The sequence below is a fragment of the Lycorma delicatula genome, chromosome 7 (assembly GCF_047948215.1).
Source record: "Lycorma delicatula isolate Av1 chromosome 7, ASM4794821v1, whole genome shotgun sequence".
In the NCBI taxonomy this organism is placed as follows: Eukaryota; Metazoa; Arthropoda; class Insecta; order Hemiptera; family Fulgoridae; genus Lycorma; species Lycorma delicatula.
In genome coordinates this window covers 138528970-138551101 of record NC_134461.1, presented here as the reverse complement: position 1 = coordinate 138551101, position 22132 = coordinate 138528970, and the positions used below count along the sequence as shown (strand labels likewise).

The 22132-nt window shown below is 28.7% G+C and overlaps 1 protein-coding gene across 1 annotated transcript in view; it reads right to left on the bottom strand.

Annotated features, from left to right (window-relative positions):
* Window positions 1-20715: 20715 nt before the first annotated feature.
* Window positions 20716-22132, bottom strand: part of FMRFaR (FMRFamide Receptor) — a 91209-nt gene continuing 89792 nt past the window's right edge. Inside the window, exon 5 of the mRNA XM_075371018.1 lies at window positions 20716-20806. The gene's annotated coding sequence lies outside the window, so the exon portion shown is untranslated. The remainder of the gene's footprint in view (window positions 20807-22132) is intronic.

Below are 22132 nucleotides of genomic sequence, written 5' to 3'. Positions count from 1 at the left end.
TCAACAAAAGAGAGATATGTTTAGATTTATTTTGATCAAACAGCTGATTAAATGTGTTCCCAAGATTGCCAACTTGACCCTCAAAAAGTCTCATTGCCATTGAGTGAACCATTATTTCTCTACACAATTTGTCTTGTTAATTATTGAACGTACCTTATATAAACCTGGGTAGATACATTATATCTTGCAGTTTGCTAACTGGTCCTTGTGTAAGATGAGACTCTGAATTTTGTAGTTCTAGGCCCCAGACAACCTTGAATGTGCTGCCTGTTCATTAGCTATCAAAATGTAGTTCTTCAAATGAGTTGAACCTATAAGATTGATAAGTTAGTTTATGATCACACCATCATAGACAAGACAGTTATTTTCAGTTCCAATATACCACTCTGAAAACCAACGACTGAGCTTGCCAGAAAGGACCTAACTCATTGTAAATATTTCATTTAGTGTTAAATTAACTGAAGAAATTTTCAAAAGAATATCTTTTATTTATATTATATTAATACAAGGAATATTCGGAAAGTAAATTTACAACATTTTTGTAACTCTGAGGGAAATTTTCAAAGGTGGTATTCCTCTGTGAAAGGGAGATCCAAGTGAAGAGAACAAGCCTAGGTGGAGGTAAGCAGCTTGATTGGTTGTCAGAATCGGGTCTTTACTTGATCATTTTCAGAATCAAAATTATCACAAAAAAGACAATGGGTTGATAATTTTCAGAATTCTTCATGATTGATTAGCCATGCAGGATTAAAGTTTTGTTGTTAATTATAATTACCACAAACCCTTTTGAAAGAAGTAAAATGTACAATGAACATCTTAAAATCAAACTGCTACAGACTAAACATAGTTGCAGCATGTAATAACATTTTATGAATGAAATGAAAAAAAAAAAATGTAAATTAAATTCTGTACTTATATCAGCAAAAGTTTACATATTTACCACATTTTTATAAAAGATATTCAAAATGAGCACCCTGCACAGCGATGTACTTTGCGATGAAAAAAAAAAATCAATAAAAACAATCTTGTTTTTAAGCAATATTGTTTTAAATATTAAAAATAAACCACAGCACCATAATTTATTAATTTATTTACTTTTGACAAAATATAGAACAATATATTGTAATATTTTACACAATTATTATTAATTAATACTGGAATGAATATATATATATATATATATATATATATATATATATATATATATACTTATTAGATGATGCATTCTAAGTAATAATAATTCAAGATACTGAACTATTTTTATAATTATTTTGATAAATAATTAGATAATAACATAGTATTTTATTTTACAAAACCATACAACCAATAATCCAACATATTTGCTTTTTTTAATTTTTTTTTTTTATTATAGATTACATAAAATCACAATACCTTAAAAAACATTTTTTATATAATATCTTACATTATTTTCTTATAAAATAAATAATATGACGATATGATAAACAATAAATTTTCATTTATAGTAAACATTATTTTACAGAACATTAATAATTTGCTTGCAGTATAAATAATCTACCTTAATCCTTCAATCTATAATTAATCGTAACTCACTTCTTTAATTTCCTTCCATTTACACTTATACATATAGACACAACATACATAACTAAATTCTTTAACACCCAGATTATGTACATTGTAAACAAATATATTTTACATCATAATTACATATTGTAACACTAATAGTGAACAAAAACTGTCATTAGTTTAAAAAAAAACATAGTAAATTAAATTTTAAATGTTTATTTATAAAAATATAAAACAAAAACCTTATTAATTTTATATAATATACTTTTTCTTTCATAAAAATCAATTTATATACATATATGATGAGGTACATGAATAAATAATTTATAAAATTATTTACAGTGATCGGATATATTATTTAAATGCTGACTGCTTTAAAAATATGTTTTTTTATCCAATTATCTATTTCTGTCTTAATTAATTGCATTTTTATAATGAACTTATAAATTAATATTGTATTATATACCGCTCCTCTGATCTTTCTGGCAGAGTGGTAACATCTGCATCATTCATCTGGAGATTCTAGGGCAATGTTTCACAAGCAATGAATGATAATAAATAATAATAATAATTTTCATATATTACATTTTCTGTTGTTGGTTGATATTGAGAGAGGAGGGTGTTCTCAGTAGTCAAATAATAAAAATAGAAACTGTTAACTAAAACATTATTCAAAAGAGTTTCAGGCAACGTAAGTCTAAAGTAAAGAATTAGCTTAATAATGGTCTGAACTACTTAACAGATGATTAGTTTGAGGAGGTTAAATGATTTAAATTGTTTTTAAGCTTTTTTTTCTGCTTTGAGCTTGGCATATCTAAAATGATATTGTATAATCTTTTAGTCACTAGTACTTTATTTTACATTCTGATATTTTATCTAATTTATTAGTGTGAGGTAGAAATACTCTTTTTGTTTTTGAAATTTAGTATTTGTTGATTAGATTATTATGATTATTTCTAATTTATTTTTTTATCTCTTAGAAAGTCTTGACTTTATAAATATTTACGTTTACCTTATTCCCCTGCATCAACTGAGAATGATTGTTTATCTATAAAAAATATGCATTTATTTTGAGATTTTTGTGCTTATAAACAATTTCTGAACATTTTTATTTACGATTTCAGTAACGGTTTAACAAAACTGAAAAACAGTTTTTCAAAAGAATAATAAAAACACTATAAATTTATTTGCTATAGAAAGAATCTTCTTTATTTATAAGTCAAGAATCAGAGAGGTTATTGCCATGTGAAAAGTGCAAAGAAAGCAATAAAATGTTGCTCTACGGTTAAATAGAAAAAAGAAAAGAAAAAAATAAGCTAATTACTTTGAAGAAGAAATTTTCTGAATGAAAACATAGACAAGATATATGTATATATTTTTCTAAAGTCGACTTTTCAAGACCCATATACCTTCTGTACTAATAATTATTGTATGTGTAAAATAAATTCAACTTGATCTACCCAAGTAAAATTGAATAAAATAAAATGACACTCATCTTATTTTTTCATACAATCTCTACAAAAGTGCTTTCGCGGTGATCCACATTTTCAGTTGTAGATTTTTCTTTTTTGTAAACACTAAATATAAAACAAATATTTGTTAACACTAAATATTTTACAAAAAAGAAGAAATCTACAACTGAAAATGCGGGCTGAAATAAGATGTCATTTTATTTTTTTCAGTTCTGTACTTGGGTGGATCAAGTTGAATCTATTTTATATATATATATATATATATATATATATATATATATATATAGAGAGAGAGAGAGAGAGCAGAATGAATGTTTTAACTGTAGATTCAGGATTTCTATAAGAAGGGTGCATCAAAGCCAGGGAATATAATATTAATCAGGTTCCCCACCTTGGCTTGATTATCAGGTTCTGATAAGAAACATTAACTTTGAAATAGCTAATAAAACATATATACGAGCAATTACTAGAATCACACATTGTATAAAAAGATGTAATCAGAACTCAAGTCATAGAAGTTTAACGCTAATTTCCTAATAATAAAATCAGTCATTGATAAGCTCATCATATAAATTAAAGTAGTCATATAAAATAATTCTGTATTCATCCTTGGAACTGTTCAATTCATCTGGGAATATGCAGACCAATATTCTAAGTTATAATAATAATTATTTATATATATATATAAAATATAGATTATTGTGTTTTGCTAAAAACAGTATAAAAAGCATATAATAAAGTTACAATAAAAAAAAATCCAGCAGGATAGGATGAGAACTATTTAAAATAATTTCAGTAAAACATTTTTACCTAAAGTATATTGTATTTATTCAGTTATTTTAAAGATGTTACCTGTGTGTAAATTTGAAAATGTTTCAGATATTTACTTTAACAGTAATGGCAATATTTTTTGTATTTATAAAACTTTATTTTATACATTTACTTATGACATCATTTTTTAATTGTAGTGGAACCTTACATTTAACGGTTAACTTTTCTTATTCATTGAAGTACTGTAGCGAAGAGGTCTTCATAAGACACTATTTTGTTTGGTCTAGTAAATAAAAAAAATGGTATATTGATTTAAATAAAATTATCAACTGTTAACTTCAGTTATCTGTATCTTTTGGGTATCTATTAAGTTGTAATTGGGAAATAGGCTGTAATAAAACTGCTGGTATGAGGCAAGTCATCTCTGAAAATCTTGTCATTCTCATGATTAACAATTATGTAATACCAGGCCTACTCATAAAAGAGAATTGAAGCTGTTTCCTACTGCCTTCTTCACTAAGGTAAATGTATTCGTACTTAACAGCCCCACATAATGCAAACTATGTTCAGCTCTATAAATGAGATGTTCACTTTATGGACCACAGGGATTGTCTGTATAATGAGTCTCAAAATTCTCAGAGAAAGCATTTGACTAATGCCACTTATGTTGCAGATGGTTAAAATTTATTATATTGATAAGAAACATTGGGACAGGTGGTGAATTGCAAAAAATTAATGTTTGGCTTTCTGTCCAGAAAACTGTTTCCACTTATTTAAGTGGTTATCTATAATTTATTAAGAGGTAAAAAGATAACAATAAAACATGTTTATTTAGGAATTAAATATTTATTAAATATATTCATTAAATATTTATTTAATGAATCGGTTATGGGTAAATCAGTTTTGATCAATTTTTAAAGAATAGTTTACAATTACATGATATTTTCATAAAAGAGTAATATGCAATTTTTACCTAGATAAAGAAAATAATTTGAAAGTTAATAATTGATATTCCATCGTATGATGAAATGTCTTAAACAATAACTTATAATTTAAGGAATTGAAAAACAATATGAAAAAATTCAAGGAGAGTTAGTCAGTTTTAAAAGTTTTATATTAGTATGTTTAATGGTTCATAAATCGAGTAAATAGTTAAGTGAAATGTTTCATTTTTCTATATTTTATTAATTATTTAAGTATATTGTGCTCATTAAACTATGTGATGTATTAATATTGCTCTACTGACAGAAGTTCAAAGGGATATCCAGGTGATATAGTAGTTAGGCTTCTTTGAACTAATAGCTTTTTTACCTATCTGATCTTCTTTTCTAAAATATGTGCAATAGCTAAGCCAAGATTATAAGAATAGAAGTTTAACAAAAGGTAAAATTTATTAATTTTTAGCATGTTCTTTTAGTTACCAATAAATAGAAGAAATATGTAATAAACATAGTTTCTGTTGGGTATAACTGGACAACATAAAATCTTCATAATAAACAATTATTTAGGTCGTTTAATGAAACTAAAGGCTGTAGTAACAATTAATAGTTATAAATAATAAAATTGCATGATAAATATGAAAATGTAACCCAAGCCTTTAAATAAAAGTTTTCAAAAGAATAAAGGAAACTAAAGTATGAGTTATGCTGATGAGATTACTTAGAAATGTGGTACGGTAGGTCTGAGAAATGTGACTGCATGAAGAATGTAGAAGTAAAAGCTCTCACAAATACAGAAAGTGTATTGAAACAAAATAGAGTGAGCAAGAAGTAAATGATGTAGATATGTTAAGGTAATTGTGGAAGAAAGAACAATATTGAAAGGGTGAAGTGGATGGGAAATTGGAAGAGAAAGCTAAGGAAAAGATAGCTAAATAATATTAAGGAGAATTGGGAGTAAAAATAGAAAAGAATTCAGGAGGGATAGAACAAGATGGCCTATCTATCAAATATTTCCCAACTCAGGGTACTAGATAAGGAAAAGAAAAAGTATCAAAATATGTTCTGCTGCTAATTTTTTATAATTAATTACAATATCTAATATTATTAACATTTAATTAAACTACAATAATAACAACAAAACAATAAAATAAGTTCACTGTTTGGGCCCATTAAACAGTAAAAACTTACTATTGTAAATAATTGTTATCTAAAATCTACTAATACTATATATTAATAAAATTACAATATTATGAAAAGCTATTTATCTAAAATGTATTACTGTGTGGTTATTAATGATTATGACATAACTATTGTACCATATAATGTTTAATAGTTTGAATATTATGACATGTAGTTACATATAATATATATTTATACTATTAAAATAAGATTGTTAGCAAAAATCTCAATTTAAAAACTTCATCAGTAAATAAAAATAGATAAATTGATTACATTTACTAAATTAAAAAAAGTAACATATATGATCCAATGTGTATTTTAATATTTGTTTTTTTTGTTATAATGTCCCCTTAAATAAATGTTATATAGAATACATGTGAATAATAATTGTATTGTTACTTGATTAGGAAAAGCCTTTATATTCTTTGACTTTGATTTACTAGCTATATCCATATTTTTAGATTTGAGCATCTTTCTTCATTTGCTGTCCTTCCAATTAACTAACCTGTTATGTTGCAATTTATAGCATTAAAACAGTTATTTTCTTCTACTTTTCTTTCCATGATCATTTACTGTAGACTATTCCAATATGGATTAGACATATTCAACTACCAAACTGAATAATTATCTGAAATATGGAAGAAAAAAGAAGTAAAAGTGCAATTCAATGGATCTTTGTTGGATAGTAAGCGACATCCCATTCTTTTCTCACCACTACCTGATAATTGTGCTTTGGCTCTCTACTAGAATATCCAGTACATTTAAAACAAATGAACAAGTAGACACCTTACATGAAGTACATTGTACTGTTAGATGGAGATAGATCCACCAGGATGCAATATTTTTTTTTAAGGTTAAGAAATAATATAACATTGAATATCCCTGACTTATTACTTGGGGATGGTTGTTGGGCAACTCAGCCCAAAATGTTTTTACTCTTTATCATTCTTACAAATTGTTTTCTTCTTTTCCCCACTTCAATGCCGCTATTCTTCATTCTGTCTTTCCTTTTCATTTTCTCCACAACTTAATTTAACTTTCATCAAATTCTGATATAAAATTAATCTAACCTATGTAACAACCAAAATTCTAATATAAATGTTAATTATAAAGTTGCTGGTTAAAAGTCAGAACTAATAAAAATATTACATTTTATAACATAAAAATCTGTGTATCTAAATCTCACTTTACCTTGTTTTACCTTTTATCTCATTTAACCTTAAATTAAATTATAATTTTATTTTTTGTTAATTTTGCGCTAAATATTAAATAAATAAATCTTTTATTCTGATTGGTCCGTAATAATACTTTATATTGATCACATTGGATCTGTCTTAACATTATTACTGGTAAACAAATAACTAAGTGAAACATATTTAGTATGAATATTACTGTTTATAAAAGTAACATTTTTTGGTCTTATTCATTTGTTCAAATCCTCAAATACAACATTTTCATGCTGAAGAAAACATTCTGATTCCATACTTCTAATATAATTGTATATATTCATTGTTTTAATAAATAAAATAAAGAATTAGCCAAAAACAGAGGTTAACGTTCATATGAAAATATATATTGGCATTTTGGAATAATTATCAGTTGGATTTATACTTAGCACCATAGTAAATTAATTGTTATAACTGTTATGTAATGGTGCACCAATTGTAACATTTAATAGAAAAATATATTTATTTTTAATTAGATCTTACTATTGATGTGCTCTGATAATGATATTGAATTCCTAAAACTATTTAAGACCAATAAAAAAAGAGTAATTGAGTATTTCCGTCTGTTGTATGTTGGTGGTTTAATTTCAAAACATATTTTTCATTTATAAAAAGGAATGACTTTTGTTGTCCATGATGGTCACCAAAGAAAATTATATGAAACTGTTAAGTTTAATAAAGAATGAAACCAAATCGATGAATTTATTTCATTAAGTCAAATTGTTTTAGTGTAAAAAAACCTGTTTGTTTTTAGTAATTATCATTTTGTATGATGTGATACTTAAACAAATAAAAACTTTCAGTTTAGTTCAGATGATTGCATATGACAATTTGAAGTTTACAAAATCTCAAATTAAAACTAAGAAAAAAGGAATCGTTCTATTTAAAGTTATTTGAAATTTTCATTTTGATAGTTATTAGGCCTAGTTTTGTAATTTTAGATGTTATAAAAATATTTATTTTATAGTTTTATTCTTATTTACAAAATTAGTTAATTTTATTGTAAATTTAAATTAAAAATTTTTAATGATTCACTGAAAGAAATCGAATAATAAAATATTTTTAAAAAATTTCAAAAGGTTTTCAGTTGTCTACATGATCATTGACTGGTGCTGCTCTTTTCACACTGGATCAGATGATTGCAAACGTGACTGAAAATGATTTGAATGTTTTTAAAAAACGTTTTATTATACAATTTGGTTTGATATTTTGTTAAAGTTTAAAATTCAAATTAATAACATTGCCGATCATCATGTACAAGAAAGTAAATAATCTCAATGTTCCAGATAATTATGGATTGCTGGATAGGCTATCAAAATAATTTTGTAGTATTAATTGCATGTCTCAAATATATGAAAAAAAACAAAATTCAATCATTGTGTATAATAATCCAATCATTATTGTATGTTAAAAAAAAATTAAATTGTTACTGAAATTTTGCAGTTTGTTTAAAGGATTATATATAATTTTTTTTTGATCATACAAGGATTAACTAAACCTTTTTTTCATATTTTATTAAAACCTTCCAATACCTGTATAGTCAATGTATTTGATATTCTGATTAAATGATGAATTCATCTATTCTGTCATCTATTAACAGTATTTATAATTTTTTACATCTTATCACTGACTCCTAATAATTCGATCTACATATCTGTAAAGTAAGTAAAATACACTTGTACTTTAATTTTATATATCTAATTTTCAAGTGAACTACTTTAAGAATAAAAAAAAATATTACGCTAAATGATAGATATTACAATATAACCACTACTTACTTATTATCATGCAAATATTAGAGAGAATAAAAAGCACAAATATTTGTAATGAAAACAATGCTGATATAATAATTTGTTTTCATTCAGCATAATAAAAATAATATTACATCATTACTATAAAATTAGATATTAGATATTTAAGATATTAAAAATTAGATATTTAACAATAATTAAATTAAAAAATATGTTAATATTGAGTAAATATATTTAATTAATAATAAATATTATTTAATAACATTAGTTTAAGATAAATAGTAAAGTATATTTATTAACATGCAATACGTTAATAATTTTCAGCAGAACATATTTTATAGATTTTTTATTTTTATCTTAATAAGTTCAGAGCTTGTGTGTGGGTATATGAAACAGATTTTATAGAGTGTGGAAGGGATTCAAACTCTGGACCTTCTGGATGAAAGGGTGAAACATTATTACTCCACCATGGAGGTTCTAGCTTCGATCATAATTATATATTTTTTGATAACACACTTAATATAAATGCATAGTCCTCTTTTTATCTTTAGAAGTAACTATCACAATATCTTTTACAGGTAAAGTTGATATGATGAATTTTTATGCTCAGGTTTATTATGCAATGATTTTGGAAGTTTCAAATAACAGAAATAAATTAATGACAAAATTATCATAAGTTGTGTGATTGAACTGAAATTTTATTGTTATAAAAGTATTTATTACACATTGTAGAGTAATACATAATAAAAGTATATATTATGTATTTTAGTACAAATTACCTGCAGTTTATTGATTTAATAATTATTATGTGATCATAATGTTTTTGTGTTGAATCTATTGTCATAAGCGTTATGTGCACGCTTGGTTTTGTTTGTGTGCTGTGAACCTGCTCTTCAACTGTGGTTCTTTATTGAACTACAGACCAGACATAATTTATAAGTTTTTGTGTAATTCAGCACATTCTCATGAGATCTGTTTTGATGCATGTTCAATTATGAGAATTAATAAAACTGAGAAATAACATCAATAATTACTGTCATGAAGATAATGGAGAACTTAAAATAACATTAATTAACTGTTTAGACATATGGAATGTATTCAATGTACATCTTCACAGTAGTAAAAAAATATTGTTGTTATTCTGACAGTCATCTTTGTTCTTTGCTTTTGTTTGTCTGAACATGATTGAAGACTTACATGATGAATAAGTTTTGATTTTTGGTTCATCCAACTTCCAACACTATACATGTTGTTTCAGTTTGGGTACCATTTAGCTTATAATAAAACTTATCTTAAATTTGTTCAACATCTACTGTCACCACTCAAAAAAATAATAAAATGAAATTATTTAACATGACCTTTCCATTGTGAAGCAATGACTGATTATCAATAAAGCAAGAAAAATTAAGCATTCATAACAAGGAAAATATAGAATGTGCTTTTTGATTTCAACAGCTTGTTAAAAAAAAAAGTTTGGATGTTTTTGAACAGAGCTCATGCTTAATATTATATTATGTAAAAGAAATTATTATTTGAGTAAACAAATAAAAGATAAGTGGAAACTACTACTCATCTACACCTTAATGGTTTAAGAACTGAAATGGGGTGACCCCCACCCCACTCTTTTCAGTAATAAATAAATAAGTAAATGATAACAACTACTCTAACTTTAGATTGATAATTTTTCAAAGTAGCATCTTGAAAATAAAAGGATGTAAAAATTGATAAAATGTCAGCAGTGAATCATTCTCCAGATCATTATACATAAATAATGATGGGCGTAACTTAATAACTTATACAAAAAAATAATATGTATATGATTTTGTTAGATAAGAATTTTGGTTTTGTTTAAGGTGTATCTCAAAGTAATTTGATAATTGTAAAATTTTCTGAAAAAGCACTAATGTTAGATAATTTTTTTATTATTTTGCTCCTAGAAGTAACCTTATTTGAAATCAAATCAATTTTTTCCTCTAACATGTATGTTATTGGTTTAAGAAAAAACAACCTATTTATATTATTTTGAATACTTCAATAAAATTATTTTTAAGATTATGCTAAATTTATCTGAATACGATTCAAATATACTGAAAGCCTGAATGTGCACTTCTTTTCCCATATCTATTGGAATGTGGTACATGACATATGTAATTAGAGCCAAAGCATTAATAGGGTTTAAACCAACAATTTTCAGGTGAAAGACAGAGATACTTATTAGTTTTTTTAATAATATCGCAACAAATAGTTCTTACATCTTTACTGAAAACAAAAAAATCATTTATCAAGAATTCTTAGCCAAGTTGACACTTTTACATTACAAGTTATATATCAATTACAAAACATTAACTTCACATTCAAATAAATATGTAAATTAATTGATAGGTGCTTAACACATTGGTACTTTCATTAGCAATTGATCATTTCTTAAAAAAGTTCTAAAAAAAATAAAATATTTAGTGAGATTTACTATGAGTAAATCTTATGTTCGATCTACCTGTTTGTTGGTATGTATAAATGAATAACCTTGTTATATTTTTCTGTTTTAGAAATTTAAAGGTTTTTGCTACATAGGGTAGCTGTAATCCTAAAAAATTATTCTAGCTCAATGAAAATTCTAATACTCCATTGTACTGTGGTATTTACTGTAGTTGATAGAATAAATAACACAAAATGTTATATTCTGACAAAATATTGCTATAGCTTCAAAATAGAAAAGCAAAAGTATCCAACAAGTGTAAAATTATGAAACAAACACAAAAAGTATTTTATAGCAAATCAAAACAATTTGTAAAGAAATTCAAATGAAAACAATAAATAATAACACTAATACCAGATGAAATAACAAAAAATTGCTTCAGTACATGATAGTTAATTGGTTATTAAAAAATTAGTGATTTCATTAAGTATTAATGGTAAGCTTGTTTATAAACTAAAATAAATAAAAATTTATTCATTCACAGATTGTTGCAGATGTCAATTGATGTTACAAAAGTACAAAAAATAAACAGTAAAACTTTTAAATTTGACAAATGATATCTTTAACATACCAACAGGTATGTCAAACACAGTCATATCAAACAATATCTGTAAATGTCACAAAAAAGCTGTAGGTAACAGCTCTGATTCAATAGGGAGTATACTTATTAGTTACAATGCTTATTGGGTCAAGCCAGGCTTCCTAATCCCATGTAATCAATGCAGTCAATATAATAACTGTCCATATTAAATAAAAAAAGGATAGTCACCAGTAAATTAATGGTTAAAAAATTGTCTATAACACGCTGGAAGTAGGTAGATGGAGATCTACTCTATTACTAATGTTGTAGAAACTTCATAGTAGAGTAATAATAATAGGGACCAATAAAATAAGTTTTTAACATTTTAAATATAAAATAATTTTAAAATATAATATTTTCATGAAATTTCTCTATAATAAAAATTTAATGATTTTCCCTTCTTTAAAATTTTGTTTAAGGAAGGAGATATTTCTTGACTCGTTTAATATTCATTCTATCTCTATCTTTCTTGAGGTTGAGATAGGCAATTTGAGTTTAGGGTGTTTTTAAGCTAAATTAACGCTTTTGACTGGGATGCCTAAAATATATTTCTTAATATTTCATCAAAAGCAATTTTTATTTTTAAAAATTAAAAATTTTATTTTGCCAACCTCCATACCCGAGAAGGTGGTGTCTCAGTATTTTGTGCGGTGGACATGGATTCAAATCCCAGTCATGCATGGAGGCATGGCATCTTTTCACACGCTACCAATTTCTACAGGGCTAATGACCATAGCTGTTAATGCCTAATCTTTCATAATAAAACAAAAAAAAATTATTAATATATGTTGAAATACTCACCGCATTGTTTTTAAAGTATTGTTTATTTAGTTATTTTTTATTTCATTTTATTAAGTTTTTAAATTATGAAAAAAAATTAAAACAATCAGTTGAAATAATTATGTAATTATTTATATTTTAAATAATTTTTTGTAAATAGTTTTTTAATTTACAAATTTATTCCACTTTTTCGTAGTGGGTTTATTTTTTGATTTTGTTGATTCTTTATACCCACAATTTAAGAAAAATTCATTTTACAAGATAGCGAGACATACTTCACTGGCAACTTTGTAAAGGCGTCCAACTCAATCCAGGGGTGTTTGGCCACCTTTTCCTTGACTATTTTACTTGGAACCAAATCTGGTCCTGAACTCTTGTTGTGGTTTAATGCCACCACAGCAATCTTGAGCTCCCCTATCGTGAACCTCATGTTGTGTTCAATTGTCATCTCTCTCCATTCTGACTCAACTTCTGAGAAGAGTTTCTCTACAATTGGCAGGGCCACCTCACTAGAAAGAGGGGGGGACTGGACGTCCAAATAGGTCCATGACCAGTTTGTAAGCACACCTCCAGGGGTTTACTTCAAGATCTTCCAGCAATTTGTGCCACGTTCTGAACTTGGTGTTCTTTATTGCATTTGTTAATGCCTAACTGGCATGGCAGTAATCTTCTCTTAGCCTCTCATCAACCCTAACGTTCCTCTTAGTATCTCGCTGCAGCCTGCTCCTCAAGTTAAGTGTTGCAGCTCTCTTTTCGGCTATGACAGAGGATTACCAATAGACTCTACGTTTATCCGGACCTTCCCTTGACCCACTACGTCTGCATACATTTTCTAAGCATTCCGATAATCTTTCTGACTTGATTTGGATATCTCCGCAGAACATACCCGAAACTTTGTCTACGACATTCTCTTGTCAATCTCTCTATAGGTTTCCAGCGTGGAACTCTAACTAGTCCAGTCCGGATGTGTTCAACCGTAAACGTGATTGCGTGGTAGTTCGTGGTTAATTCTTCTTATCTCACCGTCCAGTTGCTTATTTTCGGCACTATTCTTTTGGTCACAGCCATCACGTCTACCTCGGCCAAAACAAGTGGCGACTCGTCGCATCGAATAAGGGACAGCCGCAAACATGGTTGCCATAGCGTATCCACGACCTTTGAAAATCCTATCACCTAATTCTTGACATTCAGAGTTTATGTCTCCCGTTAAAACTACAGGCTTCCTGCTTCTTCTTTTCAATTCTTCTAGCTCGTCAATAAATTGGGGAGATTTTGCTACCCCTGAATTTGGAGAAATATAAGCCGAAATTAAAACGTGATTTCTTCTCAATTGCAAAAACCGGTTTCCTCTAGTAACTAGTGACAGTGGGAACCGCCCCGAAACATTAAGTATGGTTGCATCTGCTGATGCAACCATAATTAATGTTGACCGAAATGCTTTTCGGTCAACTTCCCAAGTATGGGCTGCTACTCTCCTCATATTTGGCTAAGAAATCGCCAGGAAATCGACTCCGTCGTTCACTGCCATCCTCCAAATCAGATCGTGCTCTGAAGCTCTACGATTTGCATTATATTCATTTTGTCGGTTGTTTACGGGCCCCACTATCGGTCCGATGGCTAACTGTGTTACATTTCAGACATTTTGGGAGTTCAGAGCATTCCCGTTTTTTGTGGCCCTCTCCCCCGCAGTTGCAGCATCTTCCGGTACGATCAGGCCCAATTATACTGGGAGTAGGAATGACCCATCCCCCAGCATCTGAACAGTGGGTGTCGGATCTGATCTGTACTTTGCATAAGACCCACCCAACACGGACTCTCGCCTGTATTAATTTCATCGCTGCTCGATAAGTTGTAACAATTGGCGCGTTATGCGTATCGCCGTAAGCAGGACAAATCGATGATATCTAGAACTCGTCTTGGTCTCCCATTATTTGGGCCAGAGCATTTCGGACCTCCGCCTCTGTCGTGTTTCTGTCTTAAGTCTTTCAAATGTACCACCGTCCTGCGACTGCCACGTGTTTTTAGGTCAATTTGCAGTTCAGCAGCTCTGTCCCTCAGGATAGTTTTTAGCCCTTCGGTATTCGTGTGGCCTTTTACCCTGATGCATATTTCATAGTTGCCTCCTTTGCGTAGTGCCAAAACCTCTCCGGCTTGTTCCCTTGTTACTTACTATTTGACGGTGCGGAGAAGATCTGCATGTGTTCTACCCGATGATTTGACAACCAGTGTAGTACTATCTGTTACTGTCGGAGTCGCTAGTTTTATCGCCGGAACTGTATCGCCTTGTACTTTTGCCGCCACAAGAGGTGTTACCATCTTGATTTTTCCAATCCACCCTCTGAAGGTATATATCAACATCCTTTTTACTGCCGCTTCCAGCTTCCCTTTCGGAAGCACGAATGCTTCCGGAAGCTCCGTCAGTGACGGAGATTTTTCTACCACTTTCTTGACTGCCTTCAGAATAGCTTGTAATACCCACTTCCAGATCATAGAAGATCTTGTATTTCTCTCGAATAGATTTGCTCTCGACTGTCCCCGTTATTATTGATTCTTCCTTTATTATATCACCCGACATAATTTCTGGGGTATGTGCAGCCGTAGGCCCTGCCGACGTTCTCTATTTCTAAATTGGCAGATATCGCCCTCAGCCGATCCTGCATTGGTCACCTGTTGTACATGTATTGACAGGTCAGTTGGCCACCTCTTTGTCGCGAACCCAATCAGTTCTTCATCTGTAAATTTTTCTTCTAAGATTTTTTAATATCGACTGTATGTGATTCGACCGTCTGTGTTAAATTTAATGGAGCTGAAATTTCCAACAATGCCTACAGCCCGCTAAGAATTGATTGAAGTTTTCTCTCATATGTATTAATAAAGCCGCTTAAACCAGTATCATGATTCTGTGTGAGTATGTGTAGTGCAAGGCCCAGCCGATGTGTCAACTCCTTTATGTCACCAGGTGGAGCGTCTTCCTCTTCCGTTGAGCACTGTTTGACCCTCTTCCTTCCTTTTTCTTTTGTGGCTATTTTAGAAACATTAGTCCCGTCCGAAGTTGCAGCGGATGCTTTATCAAGTTTTTCTCTCTCGTTGTCACAGGTGAAGTTTAACATTTTTTAACTGCTACCAATGTGTACTACGCTCGATTACGCGTACTTTGATACCCCACTTAATAGGATTCGGGGTTCAAAATAAGGGGGGTTTGGGGGGAGGTAAATAGTATAAAGTAAAAAAGGAATAAAAAAATTGTGGGTCTAAAAAATGGGGGGTCCAAAAATGTATTCACCCCAAAAAAGGGTAAAAAAATAAATAAAAATGAGGGAAGGTTTCAGAAGGTCAGAGCGGACCCGATTCAGATAGAATCGGAAATATTTGGGGCTAGGATGGACAGGGAAGGAGATATTGGACAAAAGGTGTTTTCCTTTATAATACAGTCTAAACACTTAGAATATTTTACTCGCCAATAAAATCGGTGAAAAAGATTCAAGTCCTTGTTTACAGCACTGTTTTCTTGCCCTGGCTTACAGTGTAAGAAATCGATAAATTATAGACCTTATTACTATAAGCAATAAGGTCAAACTCACAAAAATTGCAATAAAAAAGTAGTCTGTTGTTCAAAAATCACAAAACACATCCACGAAAATTTAAACCACAAGTTCCAGTCGCACATATCAATAAATACTGAAAAAAAACCATCCAAAAATACAAAAGTTAAAGAGCAAACTGTCAGCATGTGTCCACAACATGTAACAATTCTAACTCTTCCCAGTAAACCAAGTTAAGTCTACCTTACTTATCAGATAGAGGATAGGAGAGGTTGAGGACAATGTATCAATGTAACAACAATTCAGTTGGTTATAAATTGAGACTTACAAAAACTTGGTGTATTCCAAAGATTGGCCGTGTAGAAAAAAGTAAATCTCAAGAAAGATGACTTAATCCTCTATTTAATAATAGATTAGAATTAGATAATCCAGGATCCTCTAGTAAATCGACAAACCAATACTTTGGAAATATTGGAACAATTCATTTAATAAATGTATTTAATTTCAACTATTCATCAGTTGGTTTAAAATTTATTAAATTAGTATCATTAGCAAAGATACAATAGCATTGAGACAATTTTGATAATGCTGTTTTTACATAAATCAAGACTAATAGGGGGCCAAGAATTGATCCTTGTGGCCAGCCCTAAAACTTTGCAATTCTGATTTGTAATAATTTAAATGGCCCAATTGATTATACCAATTTTCAACATATTTTTTCCGATCAGTTGTGTAGCTCCTAGGCCAACTGAAACAGTTCCCCCCCAATCCGGACAGAACTCAAGGTGATGAAAGAGAACATTACCCCATACCAAGACCCTACTTTCAAAGGTTCGGCTCAAGTCAAGGAAGCACACCATCACTCTTTGACCTGAGTTTAGAGCAACAAATGATCTCTCAATAAACTGGACAATAGCTTGCTTAACAGATCTATTTGGATAATCCAAATAGTTTGTCTGTTCGATGGTTGGTCTCCAGAAATTGTAGAAGTTGTACGAATGCTGCCTTTTCAAAAATCTTAGAGAAACCTGGTAGAACAGCAATTGGTCTATAATCTTGATTATATCCTAATCACAATTAGGATCACCTTTTTTTAAATATAGGACAGATTTTGGCTATTTTTAATGATGTTGGAAACATACAACTTCAAAAAGAAGTATTTATTATGTGTGCCAATGGGAAGGCTACAGCTTTAATAGTTTTCTTTACAAAAAAACCCAGGCAAGCCATCAAAATCAGACGAGTGCTTCAATTTTAATTTATTAGCAATATTTATTATATCAGAAGTTGTTACTGGGGTAAAAAAATTCATACCGTATTGACATGATCATTAACAGAGTGTTCTACCCTTGTTCTATTACTGGTACCACAAATATTTACAAAATAACCATTAAAACTTCCAGCAATGACCATTAACCCACTGGGTTGGTCTAGTGGTGAACACTAGATCAAATCAACTGATTTGGAAGTCGAGAGTTCCAGTGTTCAAGTCCTAAAAGACAGTTGTTTTATACGGATTTGCATACTAGATTGTGGATACCGGTGTTCTTTGGTGGTTGGGTTTCAATTAATCACACACCTCAGGAATAGTCAAACTGAGACTGTACAAGACTGCACTTCATTTACACTCATACATATCATCCTCATTCATCCTCTGAAGTAATATTTGAACAGTAATTATCGCAGCCTAAAAACAGGAAAAAGAAAGAAGCAATGAACCTTGGGTCTGTTATAAAAGATTTCCTGCTATGTAACTCAATATTCTTTTCACAGACATAATATTTAATTTCACAACTAATTATTTGCCGTATTTTCTTACAATTACCCTTGGCAAGGGAAATTTTACAAGCAAGATAAGTTTGTTTCACTAACTTAATATTTTTTCAAAGGTTTTTTCTTTTAATAATTATTCCAAATTTTGATATCTTTATACATTTTAAATGCATTATAAGTATTTCTTAGATAATCACATTCTAATACAAATCTGTGGGTAACCAAGGGTTTTTTCGATTATGCGACCTCCTAAGGTAACTCAAAGTAGTTGGTCATTACTGATTAACAATTTCCTAAAAACGATCTAGAAATAGATCAAATTTCTTGACCGTATCATGTTCCATTATTATATTATTCTATGTTTCTAGTGTTAATAAAAAATTCAATCTATTCAAATTGAAATCACAAAAATCTTCAATACATCTGCACTTGTTGTATGCATACGGTTTTAATTAAGCTCTAATAGATCCGATTTTGACAATAAGAGCTTCATGATCCAAAATGACTTCTGATAATTTTTAGATAACTTCTATTTGATAGTAAGCTATATTAGTAAATATGTTATCAATACAAGTCTCAGTTTCCTTGGTAATTTGGGTTGCAAGGTAGATTTTCCTTCCCAGACCAAACCTCCTCTGTATAACCACGAACCAATGGACAACACTAGTATTTAGGAAGAAAAAGACATATTAAAATCCCCTACAACAATTATAGTCCCCATCACTTTTATCCAAGATATTCACACAAATACAGAACAAGTTTAATGTTTCAGAAGCAGAGCAGTTAGGCGAATGATGCACTGCAACAATGTCAATGCCTTTGTTCTCGATTTTTACTAATATCCTCACTAACTTCCCTAACAACCGCTTCTATACACTTTTCTACAATCCAATTTAATAGTTTTACTGTAAATGAAATTTTTTATGAAAAAATAGTGCTATTCCTCCACCTTTATCTTACTTACAAAAACATCCTTCAAGGTTACAATTATGAGGGGTGAAGATTGAAGGAATAGCTTCATGGACAATGGCATCCTCAACTAGATAAAAAAAAGGCATGAGCTTAGAAAGAAGTGCATTTAAATATGTCATAGAATCATTGAATGCATGAAAGTAAATAATTCAATTTAATTTCTAAGTAATGAACACTACAGAACACTTAAAACAGTAAACATAAAGAAACACAGGTAAAATAATACAATAATTTCAGGAAGATTTTGACTTTATAGATATGAATGCTGCTGATAATTGAGATTAATGTAATTTCAATTATTATTTAAATGGCTAAGGCAAATAGATATTTTTGTTTTATTTATTCATGCACTTTAGATATCAGTTGGGAAAGAAATGTGTTAGTTTTAGATGAGAAGAAACAAATGTTAAAGTTGTTGGTGACATTTGAAATAAATGTTATGCCACATTAAATGTTATATCACTATGTTATGCCACTATCAAAAATTTTATATATGAACATTATCAGTGCAATGAATCACAAAAGCTTTAATACCATACTGTAAAATTAAAAGCTTCTTTTTTTTAATAAGAAATTTATATATTAATCTACTTATATATGTATAAGTAGATAAGTACATAATACTATGTATATAATCATGATCATAATCTTTTGTTCGAGATAATGTACATAATATATATGTATATATATATTATATATATATATTACCACAAGCAAAAGACTTTTTTAAATTATGCAGTGTCATAAAATTCGGCTAGGTATTTTGGCATCATAAATATTGATACGTAAATCAATACACCGAACAGAAATAAAGTCCATTCCACTTATATTTGGAACTGACATTGATCTATTTCTTTACTGGCAACTTCATATTCATTATAAATGCCAAGTTTTACTTATTTATTTGTATTTTTTCCTATATACTAACATACCGGGTTAGTATAGTGGTTAAACTCATCATTGCAAAATCAGCTGATTTTCAAAGTCGAGACTTTTAAGGATCAAGTCCTTGTGCTTATGCTTTTATATAAACTATGGATACTGGTGTTCTTTGGTGGTTGGGTTTCAATTAACCACATTGGGAAGGCAATGGCAAATCACCAGTAAAATCTGCCAGGAAAATGCTAAGGAATTGGAATTGTCAAGGGTAAACACGACTGAATGGGTGAATTTATTTATTTTATTAATTTTCCTATCATTATTGATGAATGGTTATATAAAAAAATAGTTTAGTCTATCGGACAATGGTAGGAATGGGTATTATTAATCTAACCTGCGGTGAAATAATTTTTTTTATAATTCAAAATATTAATGAAATGATTTATAAATACATACTCTTTCTTAGATCTTTTAAAAAATACAGTTAAATCTCCATAATAAAATACTATTTATCTAATATATGTATATAAATACATACAATAAAATCACAATATCTTACAATTTGTACAGAATTACAAAAAAAAAAAAAAATTATTAGACTAGTAACATAAAATTTTAAAAATAATTATAAATAAAATTAAAATTATTATTCTAATTAAATCAAATTGTTTCATACAATTTGGAATGGAATTAAATTGTTTATTTTAAAAAAATAATAAAATTACTAATCATACATAACTATTACTGTAATAAGAGTTTAAAATCAAATATAATTATATAAAATTTAACAAGAAAGAAAAATTTAGAAAAAAGTGTCTGTAAGAATTTAGAGAATTGAGGCAATTAAAAAAAATTATAGTACACGATTGTTGAAGATAGTCTATGTATCCATATAACCAAAATAAGTAGTTCTGTAGTTCTGAAATAAAAATATTATGTACGTTAATTTGTGGGTTGTTAACAAAAAAAATTGAATAGAAATTTCAAAAAATTATCTACTATTTGCTAAAATAAAGAATAGTTTAAAAAATTACTTATTGTTAGGCTAAACAGTTATTAAACGTTAGCAGGTTTGTAATCAGTACAATACATAATTTCTGATAATTGTATTTGTTCATAGCATTTGACATCATAGAACAACTGTATTAATAAAATATGCCAATTATTCATAAAGGACTAATTTTAAATAATCAATGTATTAATAATAATAATAAGTAAAAAATCAGTAAACAAAATAAGTAAACTGATATTAATAAGTCAATGAAACTTTCACTGCATCTTCAGCTACTTTATGTAGTGGTGTGCTCAATGAATAAAATGCCCCCATATGCCACCACCTATTAAAATGTTAAATATAAAATAGTACAAGAAAAATCATTAGAAATCTCAAAGCAACATGGGTTAAATTATCTCTGAGCTTCCCATTGATAGTTATAACAATTATTAAAAAAACATTCTACTTCTTTCAAGCCAATATTTGTTAAGAAACAACTTCAATAGATCTAAATGTTGTTAGTAAATTGGAAAAAATTCTGTATTTGTCTTTCTACTTTCCTAAAATTAATGTTTACAAAACATGTTTATTATTGCAGCTTAATGAAAATGGTATTTTATTTCTTTTTAATATTCCCTAAATCATAATATTGATAAACTTATTCTAGCTGGTCCTGTTTCTGTTATCAATTTAATTTTCAACTGTAAACAATAATTAAGCAGAATTATTTTAAATGAAATAATACACAAATCTTCAGTATCTGATTTAGTATCCTTTACATACTTTCAGTTTTGCTTGCTGTTGTGTATTTAACAGCCTCTTAAAAAGCTTAGAATTAACAATTTAAAAACATATACAACTCAGAAAAAAGTAACTAAAAAATATTAATGTAAACAATTCTTGCCATAAAATGTAAAAAAATGAGCAATTATGACTGCCTGTGCTTCCAACATTTGCACTAATTTTAAATGTTCTTTAAGATAATTTTTATAGTTTTAATCATGAAAATACAATTAGGATATCTGTATCAATTTGGGGAAATACAAAAATCTATTCACAGAAAATGTTCTGAAGGGAAGTTCCACTGTACAGCAGTAAAACAGGTAGTCTATTTAAGCTGTTTCATTGTTAAAAGAAGTTATGACAATATTAAAAAATGTTTATATTCAAGACAATGATACAGATTAGCTAGCACACTATATAATTATACTGATGAAGTAGTCATTAATAATAAGTGATTTGAATGATGGG